Here is a 22,738-nt window from a genome sequence, read left to right as displayed (position 1 = left end):
GAAGAGTTAATCATGAAGACTGTGAAGGGCTTCTGTGTCTTTTTCGTGCTGCATCTATGTTTCTTCGACTCAGGAATGACTGGGAAAGTCCTTGTATGGCCCATGGATTTTAGTCACTGGATCAATTTAAAAGTTATTCTGGAAGAACTCCAAGTTCGTGGGCATGAGATAACCATCCTGATGCCTTCATCAAGCTTCTGCTTGATCATGCCAAGCTTCCCTTTAACGTGGAGATCCTTCAAATTAAAAGCAAAGAAAGCTTAGGAAGAGCTGAATGCTGGTCTCTATACAATCTCTTTTGAAGTGCCGAAACTTTCATGGTGGAACAGGCAAGTCAAGATGGCACAAATGACCAGAGATTTTTTTTGGACAACCAAAAGAGTATGTGACAGCGCTGTCACAAACAAGGAGTTACTCAGCAGGCTACAGGCAGCAAAGTTTGATGTCTGTATTGCTGACCCTTTAAGCCTTTGTGGGGAGTTAGTGGCTGAGCTCCTCAATATTCCATTTGTATACTCTTTTCGTTTTTCCGATGGAAATGTCTTTGAGAGGCTGTGTGCTGGACTTCCTATGCCTTCTTCATATGTTCCGAGCAGCACATCAGGACTGACAGATAACATGACTTTTGTTCAGAGGCTGGAGAATCGATTATTGTATGCAGTGAATGAAGTGATATATACATATTTTGTATTTCCCGAATGGGATGAGTATTACAGCAAAGTTTTAGGTAAGAGAAATTTACATGTAATCTTGATTCTTGTTTCACATATAAAATATAAATATTAGCATTCCTGTTGTGTTTCAGCAGGTTGAGAGTCCGACATGGTGTCTGTGGGGAGGCAGGCCGATCCCTGGCCTTGCTCAGTGGGTTAAGTATCCAGCGTTGCTGGAAGATGTGGCGTAGGTCTCAGATGCAGCTCAGATTCCCTGTTGCTGTGGCTGTGATGTTAGCCTGTGGCTGCAGCTCTGATTTGATCCCTAGCCCAGGAACTTCCATATGCTCCAGGTGTGGTTGTCAAATGAAAAAAAAGTAAACTGTGTAAAATTTTCAAAAAGTATTTTTAAGTGAGGACCCAATATTATCGCCAAACTGCTAAGATTGAAAATATAATAATACTTTTTCTTTCTTTTTGTTGTTTCTTTGTTTTATAAATGACTAGTAACAATACATTAGAGAGGAAATGGAGAAGGAGTATCTTTTATATTTATCCATAAATCCTTTCGATGCTACTTATTTTTTTGGAATACCTGGAGAATCAAATCTGACAGTGTGCTTAATTTCCAAACCTTGAACTACTTCTCTCTTGTTTACTTCTGATATAAAGCCTCTGTCTTTCTGATTAACCTGCTGTTTCTCAGCCTTTCTGTTTGCATCATCCTATCAAGACTTGGTTGGCTGGTTCCTAGGCTAACATGTCCTGACATGAAACTAGATAATAAATGAATACATCTTGGCTTCATCTGCTTTTATCTTCCAAAGGAGAGAGGAAGATTTTTCACAAAAGGATCATGTTTCCAGACCTTTAAACTCATTTCATGGTTTTCTTCTTCTATTCGTAGCTGCTTTAGAGGACAATGAGTGAGTTTGGCCTTGAGCACAAAGATTTTCTCTATTTCAGCAAGATGCTTTACCACTTCATTTTTCCTTTTGCATAATTATTTTTTTATTTAAGAGCTTGCATTCACTGGTGTTAAGGCTTTTGCATAGGATTATGAGTTACCTTAGCAGAAGGAGTGCCCTAATTACACTGTTTGGTTACTTTTTTTTTTTTTTTTTGTCTTTTTGCCATTTCTTGGGCTGCTCCCACAGCATATGGAGGCTCCCAGGCTAGGGGTCGAATCGGAGCCGTAGCTGCCAGCCTATGCCAGAACCACAGCAAAGCAGGAACCTAGCCGCATCTGCAACCTACTCCACAGTTCATGGCAATGCCGGATCATTAACACACTGAGCAAGGGGCAGGGATGGAACCCGCAACCTCATGGTTCCTAGTCGGATTCGTTAACCACTGCGCCACGACGGGAACTCCTCCTGGTTAGTTTTTTGAGATAGAATTACCATCTAACATTGTATTAGTTTCAGGTGTGAATGAACAAACTTAATAAGTAGTCAGTCTAAGAAGGAAATGGAAAAAAAATTTTAAAGGCAACGTGATGATTATAACCTCAGAGACATTCTTTCACCAACCTCTAAAGACTGTCTAACCCCTTTAACACTCACAGCACAATTATATAAAGTTGTTGTGACAAAGGGTTATACATCAGAGCAGTGTACTGATAGTTTACATAGGCCACAAAGGCAATTAATGAGTCAGTGTGACCCCTTAAGGGGGTGAAGGAAGGACTGTTCTTTCCAAGGAGTTCCCTTGTTGGTGCTAGAAGGAAATGACTCACTTGTTCTTTTCCCCTGTATCTTCAAAGGTGATCTTGTTAATGTACAATGCAGACATAAAATGTACCCTGAACAAGGGAGGGGCAGGAGATGGTAGCTCAAAGGCAGAGGAAACTGTTGAATTTTTCTCGTTCTACTTCTACATTAAATTCAGTTTGTGTCAGAACAGGTGTACAACGTAATGATTCGATATGTGTATGTGTTGCAAAATAATCACCACAGTAACTCAAGTTAACATTCGACACCACCCATAGCTACAAATCTGTTTTTATCTTAAGATGAGAGCTTCTAGGACCTACTCTCTTAGCACAGTTCAAATATACAATACAGTATGATTTACTATAGCCATCGTGGTGTAAATTGCACCCTCGAGATGTATTTTTTTGGAACTAAAGTTTTGCCTTTTGATCGTCTTTACCTTGGTAATGTGCCCCCCCTCCAACCTCCAGCATCTGGCACCACCAATCCGTTCTCTGTTTCTGCATTTGTTATTTCTTTTGAGAGTCCACATTTAAGTGATAGAAACAGTATTTGCCTCTCTCTGCTGTCCTGTCTACTTCGCTTATCATAATGTCCTAAATGGTAGCTGTCCCTTTTCCATGACACAATAATATTCTCCTGTATATAAAACTGCATTTTCTTTATCCATTCAGCTATTGGAAAGCAGGTCGATTGTTTCCACTTTTTGGCTATTGTACATGATGATACAGTGACCATGGGGGTGGGGAGGGCCAGTAGTAGTTTGATTTTCAATTTTTTCAGGAACGTCCCCACTGTTTTCTGTTGTAGCAGCCCCGACCTACATTACCACCAACCGTCTGCGAGGGTTCCCTTTTTCTCCACATCCTCACCAGTGTGTGTTATCTCTTATCTTTTTGATGACAGTGTCTAATAGTGTGAGCTGATCCCTCACTGTGGTTTTGATAAGGATTTCCCTGAAGATTAGTAAATTGAGCACATTTGTATGTATTTGTGGGTCATTTGAATTTCTTTTGTGGGAAAATCTCTATAGGCATCCTTGGCTAGATTATTTTTTTTTTTTTTTTGCGGGCCACACCCATGGCATATGGAGATTCCCTGGCTAGGGGTCTAATCGGAGCTGTTGCCACCGGCCTATGCCAGAGCCACAGCAACACCAGATCTGAGCCACGTCTGCAACCTACACCACAGCTCACGGCAGTGCAGGATCCTTAACCCACTGAGCAAGGCCAGGGATCGAACCTGCCACCTCATGGTTCCCAGTCAGATTCGTTTCTACTGTGCCACAATGGGAACTCCTGCTGGTTTTTTTTTTTTTTTTAATTGAATTATTTGGATTTTTGCTATTGAATTGTATGAGATCCCTAGACATTTTAGATGATAACCCTGTATCAAAATTATACCTTTCACATATTTCCTCTCTCTATCTTAACATTGCCTTTTCATTGTATAGATCATTTCTTTGCTGCACAGAAGTTTTTTAATTTGAAGTAGACATCACTTTTCTTTTTTTGGGGGGGGTGCTCACCTGCATGAAAGTGTGGAGGTTCCCAGGCTAAGGGTTGAATTGGAGCAGCAGCTACAGGCCTAAGCCACAGGCACAGCAACGCCAGATCCGAGCCACATCTGCAACCTACACCACAGCTCATGGCAATGCCAGAGCTTTAACTCACTGACTCAGGCCAGGGATCAAACCCACATCCCCAAGGATATTAGTTGAGGTCTTAACCTGCTGAGCCACAATGGGAACTCCTAGTCTTCACTTTTTCTTTTTAATTTTATTGCTTACGCTTTTGTTGTCATATTAAAAAAAATTGCCAAGAGCCATGTCAGGATTTTCCCTATATCTTTCTCTTGGAATTTTATGATTTTAGGTCTTACATTTATACTTTTAATCCATTACAAGTTAGTTTTGTAGGGGAATTAAACTAGGATCTAGTTTCATGTTTTTGCAAGTGAATATCTATTTTTTCATCAAGATCAAAAGACTATTTTGAATATTTTGAATATTTTGGGTCCCTTTCAAAATATTAACTGAGCATACCTGCATGTTTGTGGGTTTCTTTTCCCTGCCTTCTTGATTCAGTCCCATTGGTCCATGTGTCTGTTTTTGTGCTAGTACCATGTAATTTTTTTTTCACTACAGCTTTAAAATAGTGCTTGAAAATCAGACAGGTCAATGCCCTGGCTTTGTTGTTCTTTCTCAGTATTTCTTTTTCTATTTGTGGTGCTTTGCATTTCCATACTGTTTTCTTTCTTGCCATTTTAAACTGTAGTATCTCTGAAAATACTACTAAAAATTATGGTTCTTCTTAAGAATTAAAATTTTCCTTTACATTTGCAATCTCTTGTTTTATATTGCTACTTCTCATTTCATTTTTTTAGGGCATTGCTTCACAATTTCTTCTGGGAAATGATTTCTTGAGCAACTCACAAACAATATGAGAGCTAATTATGATGGTTTCTGCCCAGGAATATGTCATATGTTCAAAAAGGCATATGACCTAATCGAGGTTAACATGTTCCACTGAGATCTTTTCCTGGGCATTTTGTGGCAGAAGCAGATGCTTATTTCTCTAGACATAACACTTTTTAAAATGGGCAGAAATTTAAAGGTCTGGAATCTCACCCTGGTGACAATTTCTGAGTCGTGGATCAAGCCGTGACTGATCGAAGCTGGAAGTAGGTTGTTTGCTTACTCCTGGGTCCAGCAGTTTAGTGCTTAGTTTTAGAACCTCTTTTTTAGTGAAACATTAGTGATAGGACATAACACTGTAACTGATTCTTTCCTAGAATATTCCTTTCCTTAGAATATTCCTTTGAGGACTATATCAAAGTAATCTGAGAAAGAAGAATCTAGGCTTGGTAAGTAGAAGAAAAACATCTTTTTTACTCATAAATTTTATTTATTTATTTTTATTAGAGTATAGTTGAGTTACAGTGTTGTGTCAATTTCTACTGTACCATAGTGACCCAGTCATTCACACACACACACACACACACACACACACACACACACAAATACATTCTTTTTCTCATATTATCTTCCATCATAGTCTCTCCCAAGAGACTGGATATGGTTGCCTGTGCTATAGAGTAGGACCTCATTGCTATTCCATTTTAAATGTTTTTGCTTCTTCCAAGCCCAAACTCCCCATCATTCCCCATCCACCCCCTCTATGCTGCCACCCTTGGACACTGCAGTTCTGTTCTCTATGTCTGTGAATCTGTTTCTGTTTTGTAGATGGGTGCGTTTGTGCCATATTTTACATTCCACCTGTAAGTGATAGCATATGGTACTTATCTTTCTCTTTATGACTTTGCTTAACATGAGAATCTCTAAATGTCCATCGACAGATGAATGGATTAAGAAGTGGTACATACATAAAAATAGAATATTATTGGACCATCAAAAGGACAAAGTAGTGCCATCCATAGCAGTATGGATACAACTAGAGATTCTCATCAGCTTTAAAATTCTATTAGACATACATTGTCATACAGGATCAATTTTGGATCTTCATTATACAATGTATTCCAACTATATGTTTTCAAATTTTAAAAGTATAAGTCATAACTTATATAATTATTAATCAGAACATGAAATGATGATATGATCTAATAAGTGATGAGAAAACCAGTATAATCGTATCTGGTTCAAAACAAATTTTGAGGACTATGTATAAATACTTCTGGAGAAAAAGGAACGGTAGGATAATACCGTAGACACAAGAATGATTAATTTCTTATGGGCAATCAAATCTTAATTTAGAGGATGATCTTTTCTACCAGATAGAAATAGGCAAGTTAACATTTAACTTCACAGTATCTGAATACAAACATCCACAGTATATCAACAAGAAATAACAAATTAAATATAGGCACATTTTCCTAAAGGGGTAAGTAACTCTTCAATCACTCAGTATTCAACAATGCCCCAACATATCAAATACGGCACTGCTTTTGGAAATGCTTTACCCAGCCTCAGATATTTTCTCACAGTTTCCTCATCCAGATCAAATTTTTTACTTCTCCTACTATATTGTTTTTATAGCAAAAGAGTGCGTTAGGCACACTAGAGTTCTCACTCAGGAGAGGAGATTTAACAGGAAAAGGATATTATCTTAATATGGAGGAAAGTGGATCAACAATATGACCCCACAGTTCTACTCCTGGGTTTATAATCAAGAAAGTTGAACATGTGTCCACATAAAACATACACGTGGATGCTCATAGCACCATTATGCATAGTAGACAAATATGGAAACAGCTCAAATCCACATCAACTGATGAATGAATAAACAACATGAAGTATATCCTTTTAGAAATATCATTCAGCCACAAAAAGTAATGAAGTACTGATCTATGCTACCACATGGCTGAACTTTGAAAAAAAGTTATGCTAAGTGAATGAAGGGAGCACAAAGGACCACCTAGTGTATGATTTCATTTACGTTAAGTGAAATAAGACTCTTCTGAAACAGACAAAGAATGAGGTAGATTAGTAGTTGTCAGGGGCTGGGAAGAGAGAGAGATGGAGAAACATTGCCGATGGATACAGGATTTCTTTTGGCAGGAAGGAAGTTTTCTAAAACTGAATACTGGGGGTGGTTTCACATCCTTATAAATATGCTGAAAGCTACGGAATTGTTCATTCAAAAGGAAGAAGCATATGACATATCAATTATATCTCAATAAACTGTTATTAAAAGGCTGTGGGATTAAACCATCACACAAAGAGAATAAGATTGCACCCATGGCTGACACCCCTAAGGCTTCACAATGGCATATGCACTGAGTATGAAATGAAGATCGAATACCTTTCCCATTACGGGAATCACACCCCTGAATTACCGAGAGTTTCTTTTGGTCTCTTACATGGAAAGATTGTCCCGCTCAGTTCAAATCCCTCACATTTTCTAATCAACATTTGAGCACACTTAGCACATCAAAGAGACTATTCAAAAAGTCATGTGCCGAGAAACAGGAGAGCTATGCTTTCCTTATATCGGTGTTATTAAATACGTATTTCGAAAGGGTCCCAAAACTCTAGGTAAGTTTGCCCATACCACAATAACTGAATAAAATTCAGAAATAAAGATCTGACTCAAAGCTAATGAGAACAATTTATTTCAAGACACTAATCTGAATTCTTACTCTGTTCATGTTCACTTGAATTCCACTTCAAGTGGACAGAGACCCCCTTTGTACAGTTTGTCAGCTAAATATATCTGAATAGCAAATATTTTGCCACCAGATTTTCAGGCAGTGCGATATCTTCACCAAAGAGAAAAGAAGTCTTGTGAGGAACTTGTATACCAAGGGAGAGCATCCCTTTATTATTAAAGAGACGCCCTGTTTATTAAAGCTTTGCATTCCAGATAGGATCTAATTACTTGGGGCAGCTGACTCCCAAACACTATGAAGAAAAAAGATGGATAAATTACAAAATCTTTTTTAAAGATATCCAAGGCTTCTGGAGCAATAAAGACAAGACTAAACTGGAATTCCAGAAGAGGAGGAGACTCAGGCTGACAATCACTGGCTGAGCTTCATGTTCAGCAAACTCTGAGCATGTGTGGATTCTGAGCATGGAATAGGTTCCAGGTTAGCTCAAGACAAAAGACTGTTGACAGAGAGAAAGCAGCAGGATTTGGGCTTTGTTCCATATGTAAATGTGTGTTTGGTCACTCACAATCTCACTATCATGTAATCTCCGTGGGGCAAGACAATCGATTTCTCATGGGTTACATGGGACCGGTATTTGTTCTTTAAAGATTTTTCTTAGAAATTTCAATGGTGAAACAAAACAATTCCTACTTAAATATCAGTTTGTTTTCCCGTTTTCATGTTTTATGAATTTTTATCCAGGAAAACCTACCACATTATGTGAGACTATGGGAAAAGCTGAAATGTGGTTGATTCGAACCTCCTGGGATTTCGAATTTCCTCACCCTTCCTTGCCTAATTTTGAATATGTTGGAGGACTGCACTGCAAGCCTGCGAAGCCCCTGCCTAAGGTCTTTAAACGTGCTTATTTTTGCCTGTTTGAGTATTTACTTCCTGGAATAATTCTTTAAATTAAATTTTATTGGAATGTAGTTGATTTCCCATGTTGTATTAGTTTCGGGTGGCTAGCAAAGTGAATCAGTCGTACATATAAATACATCCATTCTTTTTTTTCCCCTATACGTTACGGAAAACTATGAGGTAGATTTTCCTGTGCTATGTAGTAGGTTTTCAGTAGTCATCTATTTTGTACAGTAGTGTGTGTGTGTTATTCCCACCTTCCCGATTATTCCCTCCCCTAATGGTTTGTTTCACCTGTGGTAACCATAGGATTGCTTTTGAAATCTAGTTTTTCTTTACAGTATTTTTTATTTTCCTTTTTGAGCATTTATCTTTTGAAATGATTTCAAGCTAATTATTGATAGTGTTTGATCCTAAAGCAGAAAACATGGACACAGAAATTAGTGTCTATGACTCTCTTAGACTCTTATACTATATTAAATAGGATAGTAGTGTCCATTTTACTTTATGTATTATCATCTGATTGAAGTAGTCCCCACTATTTTCTTATTCAAAATTCATTAATTATTTATGAAAATGTATTAGTCTACATAACTTTTAAAATATGTTCCAGCTACTTAAGAAAACTATGCTATGATTGGAAATAAATGTATAGAGATTGAGAGCTTTACATGTTAAGTCAATCCATCTTTAAACATAGGCTAATGGTTAATTTTTTTTCATTTAATTGTACAGTGGCATTGTTTCATTATAATTATCATAAATTCTTTGATGGAGAGGAAATCAGAATCAGGTGTAAGACTTCATCCTTCCAAGAATGATGTCAAATGACCCCCTTCATGGTGGATTATGCACTTATTTACGATGAGATATATTTCTTCTCCAGAGATTCCTTGTTTGTGTATCAATTGGAGATTTTTGGTTTGCAGTTATTGGGAAGTTTTGATGTAAGCGTCTATATGTGTATGAGATTGTTTTAAGTTGTTGTTCTCTTAATTGCAAGTTCATCTCCGCTGTCTCGCATTTGTACCCACCTCTTCTCATGATTTCTGATTTTGGTGGTATAATTGTGCATGGATGATTTCGTATCTTTACTGTATATATACCTTTATTGGTGAGCCTTGTCATTTGTGGCATTTTTGTTCCCTGTTGTGGGCTTTTCTTTCCTGCCTAGAGAAGTTCCTTTAGTATTTGTTGCAAGGCTGGTTTAGTGTTGCTGAATTCTCTCAGCTTTGGCTTATATCTGAGAAGGTCTTGATTTCTCCTTCAAATCTGAATGAGAGCCTTGCTGGGTAGAGTAATCTTGGATGGAGGTTTTTTTTTTTTCTTCATCACCTTAAGTATATCATGCCACTCCCTTCTGGCCTGCAGAGTTTCTGCTGAAAAATCTGCCGATAACCTTATTGGGGTTCCCTTGTATGTTGCTTGTTTCTTTTCCCTAGCTGCTTTCAAGATTTTCTCTTTGTCTTTAATGTTGGTCAGTTTGATTAATATGTGTCTCGGTGTATTCCTCCTTGAGTTTATTTTACATGGTACTCATGCTTCCTGGATTGAGTGAGTGATTCCTTTCCCATTTAGGGTTTTGCTATTATCTCTAGGAATATTTTTTCTGTCCCCTTCTCTCTCTGTTCTCCTTCTGGCACCCCTATAATACGGATGTTGGTGTGTTTAACATTGTCCCAGAGTTCTCTGAGACTCTCTTCATTTGTTTTCAATCTTTTTTCTCTTTTCTTCTGCATTTGTAATTTCCTCTAATCTGTCCTCCACCTCACTTATTCATTCTTCTGCCACCTGTATTCTGCTGTTAGCTGCTTCTAGTGCATTTTTTTTCCGTTATTGTATTTTTCACCTCTTCTTGTTTAAGTTTTATATCTTGTATCTCTTTGCTCAGTGTTTCCTGTAAGTTATCCATGTTTGCCTCCAGTTTATTTCCACTGTCTTGCATCATCTTCAGCATCGAGAGTCTAAAGTCTTTTTCCTGGAGGCTGAGAATCTCCTGATGACTTAGCTGATTTTCTGGGGATTTTCCTTCCTCCCTCATCCGAGTTATAGTTCTCTGTCTTTTCATTTTTATAGGTTTGTGGTGTGGTGACCTTTTTTTAGATGATAGAGCTGTAGCCTCTCTTACCCCTGGTGTCTGCCCCCCTTGTGGCTGAAGTCAGTATGGGGGCTTGCTGTAGGCTTCCTGATGGGAGGGGCTGATGCCTGCCCACTGGTAGGTGGAGCCGATTCCTATCCCTCTGGTGGGTGGGGCTTAGTCTCTGGATGGGATTAGGGGCAGCTGTGTGCCTGAGGCCCTTTAGGTAGCCTGTTTACTGAGGGGTGGGGCTGTGATCCCACCTGGATTGTAGTTTGCCCTGGGGCTTCTCAGCACTGAGTGACAGGTGGGGCCAGATTTCCCCCAAATGGCCACCTCTAGAGATAGGCATGCTGCTGACTATTCCCAACAGCTTTGCTTCCAATGTCCTTCCTCCACAACAAGCCACGTTCACCCCTGTTTTGCCATGATGTCCTCCAAGAACTGCAGTCAGGTTTGACCTAGGTTCCTGTGGAGACCTCGCTCTGCCCTGGGACCCAGTGCATGTGAAAGTCTGTGTGCGCCTTTTAAGAATGGGGTCTCCATTTCCCCAGTCCTCTAGATCTCTTGTGCACAAGCCCCGCTGGCCTTCAATGCCAGCTGATCCAGGGGCTCTTTCTCCCAGTGCCAGATCCCAGCATGAGAGGGTTTGATGTGGGGCTCAGAACTCTCACTCCTGTAGGTGAGGCTCTGTGAACCAGTTAGTTTTCAGTCTGTGGAGCTTCCCACCCGGGAGGTATGGGCTTGTTTATATCATGAAATCACCCCTCCTACCTCTTGATATGGCCTCCTCTTTTTCTTCTGGAGTAGGGTATGGCTTTCCAGTCCATTTGGGTGGAGATTGCTCAGTCTTTAGTTGTGAATTTTGTTGTTTTTAGGAGAGAAGTTGAGCTCCAGTCCTTCTATTCCTCCCTCTTAATCCCATCTCCAGTCTAATGGTTAATTTTATGTGTCAACTTTCTTGGCTCATGAACCTAGCTCTTGGGCCAAACATTATTCTGGAAGTTACTTTGAGGGTATTTTTGGATGACATTAACATGGAAACATGCGGACCTTGAGTGAACAAATTGTTCTCCATTATGTGGGTAAGCCCCATCCAATTTGCTGAAGACCTGAATAGAACAAAAGACTGAACTCTCCCAGGCAAAAAAGAATTCTGCCTATAGACAAGCTTTCAGACCTGAACTACAAGAGTGGCCCTTCTCCAGGTCTGCAGCCTAGTGGCCTATTTGGCACATTTTCAACTTGCCAGCCTAGACAATCGTATGAGCCATTTCTTTAAAGTAAATATATTTCCTGTCTTTCCATTTCAAGGGTCACACTTTTTTTTTTTGTCTTTGGCTTAGTTTTGTTAGTAGTTATACATGGGAATGAATTTTTTTTTTTACTTCACTGTGATTAAATATGTTATTTTTTTTGTATGCAAATCCATATATTTCCAGGATATTACTGTCATCTTCAGAGTATGTATTAAAATTATTTCTGCATTACTTGTCTGGTTGGGAAATTTACCTGCCTACCCCATTTTAAAGTGTGTTTGTGGAATCTTATACAAAGAGCAAATACAAACGAAATAAAATAAAATTGAAATTTAGAAAACAAAGTAAATACCACAAAAGTAGGTCATTATACTGACAGTAATTTAGCAGAAAAATGAGAGACAAATATGAAGCAAAGCCCCAGAACTATTTCACTTAAAGCAGAAGTCAAATGCTTTTCCTTTGGAGCATTGTAGAGGAGATGTTGGAAGGCAGTGGAGAGTACTGAATATAATCATTGGCTTTATAATCAAAAGCTAAATTTAGAAATTTGTCTTTGCCTGCTAATGCTGTGTCATCTTGGACAAATTACTCGACCTTTCTGAGATAGCCATCACATCTGCAAATGTATACAGATACAGACCTCTTAAAATTACCATACATCTAAGTTAAATAATACATTTAAAGAATTCAACACATGGCAGAAGATAACATGTCAGTAACTTGCAAACAAACACATATGCATGCTCCTCTAATACTGCAAGAAACCTCCAATGTAAATCAGTTTTACTTGCTCAATAACACATGATTCCAAATCATATTTTATACTCAAAAAATGGTTAAAATATGAAAAGGCCGACTTGTTCTAATAGTTCAGACACATGGAGAAAATTGTGTGACCGTCTTCTTTTTGTAGCGATAAGCTTTCATATGACAAAGACTGTTTTCTTCACAGGAATTAGAAGAGTTTGTTCAAAGCTCTGGAAAAGATGGCGTTGTGTTGTTTACTCTGGGGTCAATGGTCAAAAACCTCACAGAAGAAAAGTCTAATATGATTGCATCAGCTCTTGCCCAGCTTCCACAAAAGGTCAGATAATCTTATCTTCTGAGGGGTAGCTAATTTAAAACTCTATGATGATCTCCTTAAAATGTGCTTAAATGTAGGAAAAGTTAGTGGTGTTATTAATATCAATTTAAAGGAACTATAAAGACAAAGAATTAAATGTCAAAATAGACTATTTTATTACTAGCTTGCTTTATCTTGCTTGTATCCTTGCCATAGCAATCAGACGAAAAGAATGAAAGAAAGAAATGAAGAACGAAAGAAAGAAAAGAAAGAGAGAAAGGAAAATAAGAGGTATCTGAAGTGAAAAAGAGGTAAAATTGTCACTCTATGCAGATGACATGACAATATATGTCGAAAACCCTAAGGTCTCCATACAAATCTCCTTGATATGATCGATAAGTTCATCAGAGTAGCAGTATATGAAATTAACATTCAGAAACTGGTTGCATTTTTGTATATTAGCAATAAAATATTAGGAAAGGAACACAAAAAACAATACCTTCAAAATCACACCCCCGCCAAAAAAAACCTGGCAATAAACCTCACCAAGGAGGTGAAAGTCTTATACTCTGAGACTATAAAACATTCATCAAGGAAGTTAAAGAGGATTCAAAGAAATGGAATGATATCCCATGCTTCTGGATTGGAAGAAGTAATGTTGTTAAAATGGCCCTACTTCCCAAAGCAGTCTGTAGATTTAATCTGAACCCTATCAAATTCCCCATGAAACTTTTCACAGAACTAGAACAAATAATTCAAATATTTATATGGATTTGTATGGAAACCTTAAAGACCCAGAATTTCCAAAGCAATCCTGAGAGAGGAAAAAAAAAATTAAAAAAAAAGCAGGAGTCTAACTCTCCCAGAGTTCAGACGATATTCAAGAACTACAGCAATTAAAACAGCAGGGTACAGAAATAGACATATGGACCAGCAGAACAGAGGTAGAGAGCACAGAAGTAAACCCAGACACTTACAGTCAGTCAATCTTCAACAGAGGAAGCAAGAATATAAAATGAGGAAAAGAAAGTCTCTTTAGCAAGTGGTGCTCGGAAAACTGGACAGCTGCATGTAAATCAATGAAATAAGGACACACTCTTAACCAGGCACAAAAAATAAACTCAGAATGGCTCAAAGATTTAAACATAATATGAGATACCATAAAACTCCTAGAGGAGAACATAGGCAAAACATTCTTTTATATAACTCTACACATGTTTGACTAGGTCAGTCTCCCAAGGGGATACAAATAAAGATAGAAATAAACAAAGGAGAGCTACCCACACTTACAAGCTTTTGCATAACAAAGGAAGCCATGAAAATGGAAAAGATAAGCTATGGAGCCAGAGAAAATAGGTGCAAACAATGCCACTGACAAGGGCTTAATCTCCAAAATACGCAAATAATTCCTACAAGTCAACAACAGAGAAACAAACAACCCAATCAAGAAAGGGGTAGATGGCCTAAATAAACATTTCTCCAAAGAAGACATAAGGAAAAACCAGAGATGAAGACTGCCATAACTGAAATGGAACATACACCAGAAAGAATCATCAACAGATTAGACAACATAGAGGAACAGATCTATGGGCTGAAAAAGGAAGTAGTGGAAATCTCTGAAGCTGAACAGAAAAAAAAAAAAAAGGAATTTAAAGAAATGAGAGAAGTTTTAGAGAACTCCTTGACAACATCAAGCATATTCACATTAGCCTTCTAGAGGCCCCAGAAAGACAAGAGAAAGAGAGAGGGGGGTAGATTACTTATTTGAAAACATAATAGATGAACAGGTCCCTAACTTGGGAAAGGAAAGAGTCAAGCAAGTGTGGGAAGCAAAGTGAGTCCTGAACAGAAAACACAATTAGGATAACACTAAGACACATTGTAATTGAACTGGCAAAAATTAAAAATCAAAGGAGTATTTTAAAAGCAGAGAGGAAAAGGAATAAGTGAAGTACAAGGAAACTCCTGTAAGACTGTCAGCTGACTTTTCGGAAGAAAGTCTGAAGGCCAGAAGGAATGGCATGATGTATTGAAAATAATGCAAGGAAAAAAAAACAACCTATAACGAAGTAAACTCTACCTAGTAAGGTTCCCCTTCATATTTGATGTAGAGCTCAAAAGTTTTACAAGCAAAGCAAAGCCAAAAGAATTCAGCCCCACCAAAGCAGGTTTACAAAAAGTGTTAAGGAGACTTCAATCGTGAGACTGAAAAAGCCACAGCTAGAAACATTAAAAACCAGAGTTCCCATCGTGGCTCAGTGGAAACAATTCTGACTAGCATCCATGAGGACGCAGGTTCAATCCCCGGCCTGCCTCAGTGGGTTAAGGATCCGGCATAGCCATGAGCTCTGTTGTAGGTCACAGACATGGGTCGGATCCTGTGTTGCTGTGGCTGTGGTGCAGGCTGGCAGCTATAGCTCTGATTTGACCCCTAGCCTGGGAGCCTCCATATGCCATGAGTGTGGCCTTAAAAAGACAAAAAAAAGAAAAAAAAATAGAAAAGAACAAAGGAAGCATCAAAAACCTCTCAAAGAGGAAAAGTCCTGGAGAGATAACATCACTGATACATTCTTTTATACATTTAAATAATTAAATTATGAAAATAATCCTTTTCATATCTTCAAAAAAGTGAAAAAAGGAAAACACTTACTAAATAATTCTAGGAGGCCAGATTCACCCTGATACAAAAGCCAGATAAAGACATCACAAACAAATAAAACTACAGCTCATGGTCATGTCTAATATAGATAATAAAACACTCGAGAAATTACTTGCAGATCAAATCCACGAGACTATTGAAATGGTTTATTTACCATATTTACCATCATAAAATGGTATTTATTCTACTTATGCAAGGGCAGTTCCCAACAAGTACATCAGTCAATATAATACTTGGCAGGAATATAACGAAGGGGAAAAACTGATCATTTCAACTTACACAGAAAAGGAAGTTGACGAAATCCAACCATTCCTCCTGATAAAGTATCTCAAGAAATTATGAATAAAAAGCAAAGTCCTCAATATGATCTAGGATATTTCTGAAAAACCCACAGGTTATCACATACTCAGTGGTGGAAATTGAAGTTTTCCTCCTGGGGTTCCCGTTGTGGCTCAGCAGTTAACAGACCCAACTAGCATCCATGAGAACACTGACTTGATCCCTGGCCTCGAACAGTGGGTGGAGGATCTGGCATTGCCATGAGCTGTGGTTTAGGTTGCAGACACAGTTGGGATCCCACGTTTCTGTGGCCCCGGTGTAGGCCGGCGGCTACAGCTCTGACCGGACCTCTAGCCTGCGAACCTCCACATGCCATGGGTGTGGGCCTCAAAAAAAAAAAAAAAGAAAAGAAATTTTTTCCTCCTAATCTCGTAAATGATATATGGATGTCTACTTTCACTGTTGCTACTTTACATTATATTAGAAGTCCTAGCCTGGGAATTACACTGGTAAAAGATATAAGGCACCCAGTGATGAAATAAAGAGTTACTGCTTAATGACACAGAGTTTATGTTAGGGATGATGAGAACATTTGGGGTCTAGATAGTGCTGATGGTCACACAATATTGGGGATGTACTTAATGCCACCAAGTTCTATACTTACAATACTTTAAAGTGATAAATATCATTCTGTGTATCTTACTATAATAAAAAAGGCAACACAAAACTTAATTCCATGTTACTTCCAAGTATATAATGAAGATCAAAGCAGTAATAATTTCTTTGTGAGGTAAGTAACTTCCTCCCCCCCACCCCGTGCCTCTGAAAACTTGGTTCGAAAAATCCACTTTGTCAGAGTGGCCTAGTGTTACCAATATGTAATGTTTCAGATACAGATTATCATTTTTTTCTTCATCTTCTAAGTGAGAATCAACCTGAGGATGACAGATTATTGATTAGGATTACATGATAGATTATTGATGAGGATTAGTGAAATCATTTGAAAACATGGTTGTAGTATCAATGGTTCAAACGCATTCACTGCTTAATTACTAAGGGCCTCAGTTTGCTCATCTGTTACCTGGAGACATTGAACAAGATTAATTCTAACTTAATTGCCTCACTCTGATACAGTGTGTTTCTAAAAATCTTCTGGTAGAGTAAAGGCATTTCCCTTTACAGGTTGTGTGGAAGTACTCAGGAAAAAAGCCAGAAACCTTAGGAGACAACACTCGGCTATATGAATGGATTCCACAGAATGATCTTCTTGGTAAGAACAAAGAGAAGAGTAAATAGAACTGAATAAGGAATAATCTGAATGATTACTCGATAACAAATAGAACCGAGGAATTTGTATTCAAAATAAGCAAAAAAATGAAAACAAAAAAAGCCCCAGACATGTAATGTCTTCCCATTTCTTTTGGAGCATGTTAAAGAAAAACATGTTCATGGGCTGTAAGGCACACTGTATTCAAGACCATCAGGGATAAGGATAGCTACAGCTGCAACGGACGTGAACCGTCAGGCAGAGGGCTTGGACTCAACTCTGAGCGCAGAAAGGAAAAGTGGGACATTGGTAGCCGAAAGGCAGAGTGTAAGGTTGACTGGGTGAAAAATTACCAAGAGGACACAACAGGGAAAAAGGAAGAGACTGGCAAAAGCAATCGGACTGTTCCTGAAGGCAGTCCTGGGTGATCAGACATCACTTGGGGGGAAGGTGAAGGATGAGCCAACAGCCCTAAAGGGGATCAGATAGCAGGGCCCAGAGAACCTAGCTCACCTGCCTTAGTAGGATGTTTATAAAACTGGGCAATGCAGAGAGGTACAGACGCTCCAAAATCAGAGCCTCCTTGAGAAGGGAATTAGAGGATTCTGACTAGAGTTTGGTCAAGGATAGGATCTTTGTCAAGCTCTAAGATAAATATGGAACCTAGGCTTCTCCCATTTATGATGCAGTCCCTCCCGTCTCAGCTTCAGAGTCAGGAGCGCCCCTTTAGATCAGGCTCTGGTTAACTTGAGCACACCTTTAGATGAGGCTCTGGTGCAGTGCCCTCTTGATCCTCTGTATCCATTTTCTCTCTTCTTTTCTGGAATACAACTATCTGGAAAATAACCTATAAACCATTTCACTGATCATAATATTAAAAATGATTCCATATCACTTAACATTAAGCTCTGGAGTTCCTGTCGTGGCTCAGTGGTAATGAACCCATCCATCCCTGGCCTCACTCGGTGGATTAAGCATCTGCTGTGGCTTTGAGATGTGGGGTACGTCGCAGACACGGCTCGGATCTGCCATTGCTGCAGCTGTGATGTAAACTGGCAGCTGCAGCTCCAGTTCCACCCCTAGCCTGAGAACTCCATACACCCTGGGTGGAGCCCTAAAAACAAACCAAAAAATCAAGGTCATAATCCCATTTTCCTAACCAGAGTACTTCATGCACTTGCCAAAGTCTGTCTTTCTAGTCTGTTATGCCAACATTCTCACGGTGAAACCCTGCACGTTTCCCTTCCCTTTCCCCATTCACACAAGCAGTTGGGAGGTGCCCAGGCCAGGGATTGAACCCGAGTCACAGCAGTGACCCAACCCATTGCAGAAACGATGCTGGGTCCTTAACCCACGGTGCCACAAGAGAACTCTCCTTCAGCACTTTTATCAATGTGTTCTTACCCCCAAGTACTTCTTCAATGGCAATTACTCTCCATCGTTTAACTCCACCCTTAGACCGCTCTGAGCTTTGTGGAATGACCTAATTGCTGGAATCACTAATTGCTGCTGGACATGGAATATGCAATTGCTGCTTTCTTTACAGACTCTAGAAATTTATGTATGGCCCGATGGCACAGAAGTATGCAGACAAGGTTACTGAACCGAATTAATGATTGATTCATACAAGCGTCATGAGTTTCTATTTCTGAAATTCTTACGACTTAGAATGATGATTTTTTTTTTTCCTTTTTAGGTCATCCCCAAACCAGAGCTTTTATTACTCACTGTGGAACCAATGGGATCTATGAAGCTATATACCACGGGGTCCCTGTGGTGGGAATCCCCCTGTTTGGTGATCAGTTTGATAATATTGCTCGTGTCCAAGCTAAAGGGGCTGCTGTTCAATTAGACTTGCACACAATGACGAGTTCTGACCTACTCAATGCTTTGAAGGCAGCTATTAACAATCCTTCGTGAGTATAGAACATATTATTTTCTGAGAAACATCAGAATTTTAAAAGGAATTAATCGTCTCATTCAATTAATTGATTCATTTTGCATAATCACCAGGACATAGTTAATATCAAATACAACTGCCTTTTACTTTGTCACGTTCTATGAAAACATTTAGCTTCACCTACTGCTACTGGGTAACAGAGTACCTCAATGACATTAACATAAAGAACTAAGCCGTTGTTAAAAAGACCCACATATTTTTAGTCATATTTATAATTTCTTAAAAATTGCAGAAATTGAATGATAAAGAATTTAGGCAATGTGACAAAATCCTAGAGAAATAAAAAATGAAAAATCACTTAGCTTTCCACATGTAGCTGTAACCAATTACCAGTAAAGAAATATTTCTTCAGATATCTCCTCGTGCTAATTTATAAATAGAGGAGTTCCATTGTGGCTCAGTGATAACAAATCCGACTAGTATCCGTGAGGATACAGCTTCGATCCCTGAACTCACTCAGTGGGTTAAGGATCCGGTCTTGCTGCAAGCTGCAGTGCAGGTTGCAGATGCGGCCTGGATACTGCATTGCTATGGCTGTGGTGTAGGTAGGCAGCTATGGCTCCAATCGGACCCCTAGCCTGGGAGCTCCCATAGGCGGCAGGAAACTTTAGTACATTCTTGTTAGGAATGCAAATTAGTGCAGCCAGTCTGGAAAACAGTACGGAAATCCTCAAAAGATTAAAAACAGGAGTTCCCATTGTGGCTAGGCGAGTTAAGAACCTGACGCTGTCTCTCTAAGGATGTGGGCTGGACCCCTGGCCTTGCTCAGTTGTTAGGGATCTGGCAGCTGCCCAAGCTGTGGTGTAGGTCACAGACGTGACTTGGCTCTGGTGTTGCTGTGGCTGTGGAGTAAAGTAGCTGCTGCAGCTCTGATTTAACCCCTAGCCCAGACACTTCCACGTGTGGCAGGTGGGGCCATGAAAGGAAGAAGAAAAAAGATGAAAACTGCACTGTACGGTAATCCCACTTCTGGGTATATATCTAAAGGAAAAGAAAACAGAATTTGGCAGAGATGTCTGCACGCCCACATTCACCGCAGCATCTTTAGCCATAGCCAAGATGTGAAAACAACTAAGTGTCTGTTGGATAAAAAAGATGTTTTATGTGTATGTGAAAGAACTACCAGTTAGTAAGGAGAAAATAGGAAATCTTGTCATTTGTGACAAGATGACATTGTGAATTAACTGAATTAAGCCAGACCGAGAAGGAAAAATACTGCTTGATATCACTTATATTTATATATACAAAGTCAAATACTCAGAAACAGCAGAGCAGTGGTCACCAGGAGGTAGGAGCTGGAGAAGTGGACAGGTGTCACACAACAGGACAGGCTTCCGATAAGCTGAAACTTATTTTGATGAATAAGTTGCACGGTACTTGGTACAGTATGTAGATTACTGTAATCATAAGTAAAGAAATTCCCAGCAATGAATGATTACATTTGTTATGTTGTCCTTTTTCCAAAAAATCAAGTCAATCTATCATGCAAAAAAATATGTTAAACGTTTAAAAATTGCTAGGCTTTGGATAAATATTTCTTTAAAAGCAGGAAAAGTCTTACTAAAATTTCATATGAATCTATGAATAAATATTGATATTAAGGATTTGAATTCATTAGTGTTTCCAATGTTGGTCAATCTAGAGAGACTTTTACTATGAAGTCGTCTATGGACTTTCAGTCCATCTGCGTTTTAAATGGCATATCATCACTTTTATTGCCGTATTTTAACTGTAACATTTTCACTGCTTCCAGCGGGCAGAACATCTGTCACCACAATTGCCAGTTTTCTTTAGCATTAGTTTGCTCTTTATGTGGATTTAATGATGACATTTATGTTTCAGTACAGCCCTTGTGTTGCTGAAGGAGTCTGTTTTTTTCAACATTTTACCTGACAAATATTTTGTTTCCGTGTCTTGGGGTTTTGTTGCTGTTGTCTCCTTGTCTTCCTGAGATATAGCCACATGGACTTATTCCTGAAATTCTTGTACCTTAAGAAAGGTCTGTCTTGGGTTTTCTTTTGTAAACCAAAGGGAAACAGGCTTTGTCTCTCTGTTTCTGGTTCGCAATTCTCTTTTGCATGCTGTTCCCCTATTTTCTACAATTCCATGTTCCGTAGTCTCCGTAAATGAAGACTCCACTTCCGAGTAGGAGGAGAACATGCTACATTCCTATTGCTGAACCTTGAAAGTGCTATTTCCAATTAGAAATTATTTTCTCCCCTACTTCCAATCATTACAGAGGCTGTGAAACATCCGACAAATTCCACCTGATAGGCCAGCATAGGTAGAAATAGCTCAAGAGGAAACAAACGTCCATAGGCATTCTACACCCTCGGGAATACCGTGTATGATGCAGTGTCTTAATCCTTAGGTCATACACTTATAATGATACAAAACAATTTTTGGCATGTCAGGTTTTCAACAAAGTTTTCAAGTCGCTATTTATGTATTCAATTTCAGCTATAAAGAGAATGCTATGAAGTTATCAAGAATTCACCACGATCAACCTCTGAAGCCCCTGGACCGGGCGGTCTTCTGGATCGAGTTTGTCATGCGCCACAAAGGAGCCAAGCACCTGCGGCCAGCAGCCCACGACCTCACCTGGTACCAGTACCACTCTCTGGATGTCATTGGGTTCCTGCTGGCCTGTGTGGCAACGATTATATTTCTGGTCACTAAATGCGGCCTGTTTTGTTGCCGGAAGTTTGGTAAAACTGCAAGGAAGAAAAAGAGAGAGTAGGTTTTTTGTTTGTGTGTGTACCGGTTGATCTGGAACAATGTACAGAGTTCATCTGAATTCATTCGGCCATGGATTGGAACCAGATTCCGCTCCTGCTCTTCTGGGTGCCTGTCCATTCCTCAGCTTTGTCACATGCAACATCGAAGAATCGCCCCTACAATGTGCCATGTGACTTAGAATTAAGGTTTAAGATAATCTATTCCTTGAAAAGAGATGCTAAACAAATAAACACATGGAAGATGCTACCGTCAAGGACTTACTGCTTTATTTTGCTTTCTGTTTAACCAACTAATGCACTGTTGGAGGCCTCAGGAACATAAGGATTCCTGCTATTTTCCGTACTGATCATACCGAACATTTTCTACATGTGTACCACAGTTTTGGGTCCAGTATGAAATAATTAGTGCATATTCTCCAAAAGAACTAGACAAGAAATAGCATGGAGCACACTCTAGCCGGAGCTTCCCTTCCAGCCAGGAAGGTCGGGAGACTGTTAGGGTTTCTACTCTGCCGCAAAGCACATTTCAGACATCAATTTCATGCATCCTTTCCTATGACATGTTTTTGAATTTGTCCCCCCAGAAATGCAACACACTATTTTGTGTCTTTGATGTGAAGATTGTCCTTTGTTTGGATGTTAATAATAGTACTTCATTTGTATTGTAACACTCCATGGCTTCAGAGATGTGGATGATTTTGATAAGTTAGCATGATCAATGGTATGATGGAATAAAGTAAAAGATTGGAATTTAATACCCAACCTTTTAAAGTAACTTAATTTTTACAAATTCTCTCTCACATTAAGTTTACGTATAATGTACACATTTGAACAGGAGAAGCAAACTTGGAGCTACACTGCAGGGACCTAAGGGGAGGAAGGCACTTCTCAGAAGGGAGTTTGATTTCTCCATTTAATCAGAAAGTCGGTGAGTTTTCTCATTTCTTCCTTTTCTTTTACCTCATCACTTTCTCTGGTCTTATAAACTATTCTGTACACATGAAGCCAGGCACAAGTACCGGGCCTCCTTCTTAA

At 39.1% G+C, this 22,738-nt stretch overlaps 1 pseudogene across 1 annotated transcript; it reads left to right on the top strand.

The window, feature by feature from the left end:
- The first annotated feature begins 11 nt into the window (after positions 1–11).
- LOC125137898 (UDP-glucuronosyltransferase 2C1-like) lies at positions 12–22,458 on the top strand (annotated as a pseudogene). The gene is made up of 6 exons (XR_007137529.1): positions 12–727; positions 8,240–8,388; positions 12,690–12,821; positions 16,921–17,008; positions 18,702–18,921; positions 21,426–22,458. The product of XR_007137529.1 is annotated as a UDP-glucuronosyltransferase 2C1-like (transcript).
- Positions 22,459–22,738: the final 280 nt, after the last annotated feature.

This window comes from Phacochoerus africanus, chromosome 10 (genome assembly GCF_016906955.1).
Source record: "Phacochoerus africanus isolate WHEZ1 chromosome 10, ROS_Pafr_v1, whole genome shotgun sequence".
In the NCBI taxonomy this organism is placed as follows: Eukaryota; Metazoa; Chordata; class Mammalia; order Artiodactyla; family Suidae; genus Phacochoerus; species Phacochoerus africanus.
This window is presented reverse-complemented; position numbering and strand designations above follow the sequence as displayed.